The sequence below is a fragment of the Mesoplodon densirostris genome, chromosome 20, assembly GCF_025265405.1.
Source record: "Mesoplodon densirostris isolate mMesDen1 chromosome 20, mMesDen1 primary haplotype, whole genome shotgun sequence".
Classification (NCBI taxonomy): Eukaryota; Metazoa; Chordata; class Mammalia; order Artiodactyla; family Ziphiidae; genus Mesoplodon; species Mesoplodon densirostris.
Window position 1 is genome coordinate 6,590,233 of NC_082680.1, and position 7,850 is coordinate 6,598,082.

Below are 7,850 nucleotides of genomic sequence, written 5' to 3' on the forward strand. Positions count from 1 at the left end.
CTGGGGTCTGAACCCTCCAGCTGCTCACCAGCTGGGCGACCTTGGTCCGCTGCCTAGTCTCTGTGCCCCCGTTTCCTTACTTATAAAATGGCAATGATGAGCATGGTCCCTACCTCATAGGGCGGTTGTGAGGATTAAAGAATAATTAATGATGAATGAAGTTCCTGGGTGATAAAGTGCGCCTGTCACGTTCTAAGCGCTCGACGTGAGCCGCTGTTATGACTAGTGCTCTGAAAATTCAGAGCCACGAGGATGGCAGCCACCCTCCTGCCCAGGAATCCCAGTATTAAATTGGTAGCTAAACTACATACAAGTCTGGTGTACCTGTGCCTTTTATTGTCTGCAGTTATTTGTTTGTTTGTTTGTTTGTTTGCGGTACGCGGGCCTCTCACTGCTGTGGCCTCTCCCGTTGCGGAGCACAGGCTCCGGACACGCAGGCTCAGTGGCCATGGCTCACGGGCCCAGCTGCTCCGCGGCATGTGGGATCTTCCCGCACCGGGGCACGAACCCGTGTCCCCTGCATCGGCAGGCGGACTCTCAACCACTGCGCCACCAGGGAAGCCCCCTGTGCCTTTTATTGTAAACTACCTCGAATACTTTGTCCATATGTATGTCCATAACTGGCTCTGCCTTATACTGGAACTAATAGCATTCTTGGTTCAGGTTTTTGGTATGTTGGTCTAATTTGGCATGTGACAGACACACACTTCACATTGTGAAATGAAATAAAGGATATTGAAAAGGTCAACCCAAAAATGTATCCCTCTCTTCTCGTGCGCTAATGTCTTTATTCTTTTTTTTTTTTTTTTTGGTCTCTGTATTCCTTCCCCATTCTCTTTCTAGAAGTTGAAATAAATAAAGGATTTTAGATCAGAAGTAAATCCAATACAGAGCATGTGTCCTTTTCTCGGGTACCTCCTGGCTCTGAGGTTGTCTTTGACATACTCTTCTTCCTGCGCTCACTCTGGTTACCTGCTGGTCCTCTAACTTTATCAATTGTGGCACTTTTTTTCCAGATATATTTTATTACTGACTGCCGGCCTCACTCTAACATGCGTATGTGTCTGGCGTTGGTTTCTATTGGACAGACTGGTCTACAAGATGACAGGGGCCAGGGCTTGTGGGTCCTGAGACCCCACCCCAGTTCCCAGCACGTTAGGTACCCAGCAAGGTTTGCTAAACTCACTCAATAGGTCCACATCCGAGGCTCGACAGTTTAAGGTTAATCAGCGTGACATCAGATTGAATATCAACTGAAGGTTTTTTTTAAAGCAATTGTGTCTTAATTTTATAGTCTGAAGTCAACAAATTCTTTTTTAAAAGTAAATGGTATAACCAACATTCAGTAAGTGATAGGGAAGGTACTATTTGAAAGGCTCATCCAGGAATTGATGTTCAAGACAGGGAAGCACAACCCCGGAACAACAATCTGAGGCAAATAGGACGGTATTGAAATGTGTTCATTCTGGATTGGGCTCAGAGTGGATGCTACATCAAACCATTTTCTGTGTGGGGAGAGGGGGATTTTTTTTTTATCCTTAAGTTTTTCCAAATTAGAAAATGTTAAATTTTATCAATACTAGGCACACAGGTTATTTTGTTTAGCAACATTATCTGAACATGATTCCATAGGGTATCATGATGACTAGTTAAATGTCAACACTTTTTCATCATTACTAATCAGTAAAGTCTTAAAATCTGCAGTAATTGAAAAAGCCTCTAAATGAATATAATCAGTGAATGCTATGTGGTACAGTGTTTCCAAATAGTTACTGGAAGTAGGTGTGTGCTGTTGCACCGGCTTCTCATGAAGAGCTAAAATCTTGTCACTTCTGTCTGCTCCTTTCATTCTTCCCAGAGGGAATTACTTGGGATGAATTGTGTTGAAAGGCAGTGTGTGTATAATGGCCTCAGAAGACACATAAAAAATGCTGACAGCAAAAGAATGAGACTTTTTAAGAAGGTTGCAGTTAATTTCCAGAAGTGTATAGGAAATAAGATAATTCCCCCGAGTTGTTAGAAGAACAGTCTTGTAATCTCGTGAATAATGTCCCACTGTAGGTTAAGATTAATAGGTACAATATCAGATCAGTTTCTAAATAGCTCAAGGCAGTGACACAATAGGGAAGCTTGAGTTGGAAAAACCAAGGAGAGAGAGAGTCAAGCACTCTGGCTCACTTTACAGAAGTGACTGTGACGACCACGGAAGCATGGGGACTGGATTCAGATCTCACAGGCAGAGGGGCGAGTGGTGATGCCAACCAGAGCCAGTCTGAACTGTAATCATCAATGTTGGTGGGACTTTAGTAGGAGTATAATATGTTCAAAAGAATGTATAGGATGTAGAAACCGGAGTTCACAGTAATGAGATGTATGTGTGTATACACGTGCACATGTATAAAAAAATATGATTTACAATTGATGATCAGGATTCTCAGGCAATACTGAATGACCTCTCTTCACATCTTTAATGTTGAATCCAGAATCTTGGGGACCTTCTCTGAAGAGTCCTTTCACACTTTTTGAGCTGGTGACCTCCTATTCAATGGCATAATAAACTCTTTAACCAACCTCTGCCCTGAAGCCTCCTAGTTAATTTGGAGATGCTGACTTTGTTGTTGTTTTTTTTTTACATCTTTATTGGAGTATAATTGCTTTACAATGGTGTGTTAGTTTCTGCTGTATAACAAAGTGAATGTTATACATATACATATATCCCCATATCTCTTCCCTCTTGCGTCTCCCTCCCACCCTCCCTATCCCACCCCTCTAGGTGGTCACAAAGCACCGAGGTGATCTCCCTGTGCTATGCGGCTGCTTCCCACTAGCTAGCTATTTTACACATGGCAGTGTATATATGTCCATGCCACTCTCTCACTTTGTCCCAGAGACGGCTGACTTTGATACATGACTTCTTGTGTTCTCTAATATCCATCCATGTCCTGTTACCGTCTCTCTTACCTCGTAGAAATCTTTCTTTACTAAAACATACTACATTTATATGTATAGTCATGTCATGTGTATCTGTCTTCACTAAACTAGGGCAAAAATGTTTAATCAATAAAGGGTTTCACAGCTGACAAAATTCTGAAATTATCAGCCGTACCCATATTCAAATAAAAGCTCCATTCATAATAATTAGAATAGCTCCGTTATTGAGTATTTACTATCTGATAGACAGCGTGCTAAGTGCTTTTCATACACTCTACTTAAATTCTCACAATAACCTTGGGAAGTAGACAGGGGTCCCTAAAATGTCCTAGTCATAAGAATGAATATTTCTTACCTTTGAAAAATCTCATCCAAAAGCAGAGCTGGGTCCTGAGAGATGCCTGACATTTGCTCTTATGTCCATAGAGGGTGAAACAGGTCTGCAGAGACAAGGCCAGCTGGAAAAACACCTCCCCTGGGCTTCCCTGGTGGTGCAGTGGTTGAGAATCTACCTGCCAATGCAGGGGACATGGGTTCGAGCCCTGGTCTGGGAAGATCCCACATGCCGCGGAGCAGCTAGCCCCGTGAGCCACAATTACTGAGCCTGCGCGTCTGGAGCCTGTGCTCTGCAACAAGAGAGGCCGCGATAATGAGAGGCCCGAGCACCGCGATGAGGAGTGGCCCCCACTTGCTGCAACTAGAGAAAGCCCTCGCACAGAAACGAAGACCCAACACAGCCATAAATAAATAAATAAAAATTTTAAAAAAAGCAAAAGAAATCTGAATGAAGTATGGTCTTAAAAAAAGAAGAATAAAAATAAAATAAAAAAACACATCCCCTGCCTCTGGGAGGGCAGGGGTTTACAGGGTAAAAGAAGTCACCAACAATTTCTTTTGAAACCGTAAACATGTAAGGAAAGAAATGGCCTAGTTCATAGACAGTATTGCACAATACCTTAGATTTTCACGATACAAGTTACTTTGAAGCCTACTTCCAGATACCCTGTGGGTGGTGGTGGGTTTCTCTAGGTTCATGGACTTTGGGGTAAAAGGCGGGCATCGAGTCAAGTGTAGACAGGGTGAGCGGGAGCCCCGCCCTCGGGCCTTTGTATTCCAGCCCCTTCTCCATAATTGTTCACCCCCCGCCTTGGTGGCCACTTGCCACCAGGAGCCTCGGGGGAGGCATTGGCCTCGTCCTCACTCACGCTGACGTCGGGTCAGGAATGGCGGCGGCCCCGTGCCTTGGTCGGGGTGCCGTGGACAGCACCTGGGCTCCGGTTAGGTTAGGGGTGATCTCCTGCGGCCAGTGGATAGACTAGGCCGGCAAGGCTTCGAGGACCCCGCGGGGCCACCTCCGAGCCGGGCAGACGGAGTGGAGGTGCCTCTCAGGTGAGAGCCGGAGGCCACGTGGGTGAGAAGCTTCCCCGGCTCACCTCCTCCGGGGGGCCCTGGACCCCGCGTCCCTGACTGTCCTGCGCCACGTGTGCCACGGGGACGGGGACGAGGGCACAGAGGCCTCAGCCTGGCCGGCAGGGGGACCGCGATCGGGTCTCCCCGGATGCCGCAGCGGCCGAGGGACAGCCAGCCCGAAGCAGTGGTCCCCCTGGACCCAGGTGGCGGGGTGAGGGGCCCAGCGAGGGCGTCCCAGCACGACCCCCACCTATGGCCCTGCTCGGGCCTGGGCCGGGGGTACCCTCGGGCTCCGTCTGCAGGCTCCAGGCCCCTGAGCGTGGGGCGCCGCTGTCGCCTCGGCCCCGGGCCGCCCTGGCCGGCAGCCGCTCAGCCCGAGGATCCTGGACGCCAGGGTGGCAGCAAGGCCGGCCCTCTCTCCTAGGCGGCCCCGGCGGGCGGCGGGTGAGGTCCCGTGTTCCTGGCGGGAGGACTCGGCTCCCAGGCGCCATGTGGCCCGAGCCACCCCAGGAGCGATGGGGAACGTTCGGGCGCTGAGCCCAAAGCCCGGCCTTCCCGCGCTCGCGCCTCGGTCCCCGCTTTGCACCGAGCGACCAGAGGCGTGGCCGGGCTCCGGGCGGCGGGAACTCCCCGGGGCGCCTCGCTCCGCGCGAGCCGGCAGGACCCCCGGGGCCCGGGCCCGAGGCTGTGGCCCCGCCTCCGTCTCCAGGCGGCGTCTCCGGGCTGATCTGGGCCTTCCTGTTAAACCTGGGGAGAGAGCAAGCGGGCAGACGGGGCGTTCTGCCTAATTCTCCGCGGCCCTCAGCCTGGACCTCGCCCGCGTCCCCCCGTCCCCCCGAGGCAGGACCTCAGGCACGTTCCTGAATAACAGGAGGGACAGGGTGGTGGCCCCTCACCAGACTTCAGTCCCGCTGGAAGGGGGACGGACAGTGACGCCTCTGGTGACAGTGCTGGAGAACGGGCTGGCGGCCCTCAAAACCCTCAAAACGTCTCTCAAAACCCAACTCAGGGGTTTGTCTCCCCCAAGCTGAAATGACTAGTCCCTTCTTTTTTTTTTTTTTTTTTTTGCGGTACGTGGGCCTCTCACCGTTGTGGCCTCTCCCGTTGCGGAGCACAGGCTCCGGACGCGCAGGCTCAGCGGCCATGGCTCACGGGCCCAGCCGCTCCGCGGCATGTGGGATCTTCCCGGACTGGGGCACGAACCCGTGTCCCCTGCATCGGCAGGTGGACTCTCAACCACTGCGCCACCCGGGAAGCCCTGACTAGTCCCTTCTTAAAACTATCTCTCCTTGTTAAACCTGATGATCAGGTCACTCTGGACTGAATGTTTGTGTCCCCCCAAAATTCATATGTTAAACCCCTACCCCCCGAAATGTGATGGTATTTGGAGGTGGGGCCTTTGGGAGGTAATTAGGTTAGATGAAGTCAAGAGGGTGGACTCTCAAAACGGAATTAGTGCCTTTAACGGAAGAGACCAGAGCAGGCCCGCTCTCTACCCTGTGAGGATACAGCGAGAAGGCGGCCGTCTGTGAACCAGGAAGCGGGCCCTCACCAGACACCTGATCTCAGACTTCCGTTCTCCAGACCCCGGAGAAACAAACAACGTGCGTTATTTAGGCTCCCCCAAGTCTGCATTTTGTTACAGCCGCCCAGGCTGACTGAGATGGTCTACGGGGACCCCTGGGGGGCAGGAGTTTTCCTCTCTGCATGGGGCACAGGCGTTGGATGGATTTCCATTAACACGAAGTGAATTAATGAGTCGCCAGGACTAGGGATCCCGCCCGCGAGCCTGGAGCAACCTAGGAGGTGATGTTATATAAACGTAGGGCCTCGTCGTTTCTGTTCATTTTACTTCAGAGGCAGAAGCAAACGAACTGGTGATGTTTTAGGAGGCGAGGAAAAGCCTCTATCCTCTCCGTGATGAGAAGACCACGCTCAAAGGTGATCAAGGTGAAGCTCAGGGAAGCTGGGATCTGCCCGGGCCTTCCTGTTGCTCCTGGGAGGGCAGCCTCCTGCGGGCGCTGACGGCCGGATGCAGGAGTCACAGCTGCGTGAGCCAGTTCCCCTGCCGCCTGCCGCTCCCGAGGGCCCTACTCAAAAGTCACGGCCCGGAAAGGCAGTTTCCACAGGACGGGCCACAGATGTGGCAGCTTTCTGCTCATCAGGGGATGAGCCTGCCCGAGGTGCTAAGGGATTCACAACCAGCCTCGTGAACACAGGAGGCCGGAGCCTGTCCTGTGGACGCAGAGGCACCAGCAACTCGGGTTTCCTGCGAGGGATGGAGCGGCCGGAAGGACCAGGCCGATGGGAACACAAAACCAACCGCCTGCCTCCGAGCGGAGCCCGGGAGAACCCAACTGCGGGGGAGACAGGGAGTCAGGGAGGCCCGTGGGCGGCCCCGCGGCTTCCTGGCGGTGGGGGGCCCCCGTTTCATGTAAGATTTTCACCTTTGGGGGCCTGAGACGATGCTTCCCATGGAGAGCACCCCAGCCTCTGTGACCCAGGAATTATTTTGGCTCCATACTCTTTCCCAGACGGGCTTCCAGATGCAGCACATTTGCCTTTGGCTCTTTTTTTCCCGGATGCTTTCGAAATTCTCTCCTGGATTGGACTCCCCTGCCCGTTTCTCTCCTCTAACCTGCCTTCCCAGCCAGGGTGGGCGCTGGCCCGCAGCTCCTGGCGGGCGAGGGGCAGAGATCGGGATGGGGCGCCATCTAGTGGCGAGTGGAGAGACGACTGGGTGACTTGGTCCTTTCGCCGTCTCCCTCCTGCCTCCCAGTTGCTGGGGGGACAGAACTGACCTTCTGGCAGGACAGCTCCCCAGCCCTTAGCAGTCACCCCTGCCTCGCAGTGTGGGGAGAGATGGGGTGGGTCCCGGGAGATCTGGTCCTTAAGCTCCCAGGCCCATCCTCCATAGACGGGGTCAGCAGGTCTGGGATAAGCCCAGAAATTCACTCTGTTCACCACCTGTCGGTCGACTCCGACACAGGTGGCCTTTGGATGTAGGAATGCGGCCCGTGGAGGAGGGGAAAAGGCTCATATGATAAACGCCGTGGACAGAAGATCCCCTGTGTACTGTAGACCTCATACCTTGGGCCGGAACCTCCCACTTTCACAGTCTCGCACATCAGTAAAGCAGGGCCCGCTCTGCAGTTAGCATAGAACCCCGCCTTTGGGTGGCTGGGGGCTTCCTTCTCCCCGGAGGAGAGCTGCTGTTGCTGGTACGTGGTGGAGGCCCAGCTAACACGTGCTGGGGAGACTGGTTTTCCCTCTGTGGAGAATACCCATAAGTAGAGATGTCTGCTTTCTCTTTGGACACCAGAGGAAAGATATTCACTGCAAGCATAGAGCAAGGGGACAGCTTCCAAGAGCTGCAGAGAGGGGAATCACAGAGAGCCTGGCCTCAGAGGCCTGCGGTGCTCGGGGATTTCAGAGGCCAGGAGACACAGAGGAAACACCCCTCGGTAATTCCCCTTCCACGGACTAGTGGAAAATCGTGCCCCTAAATG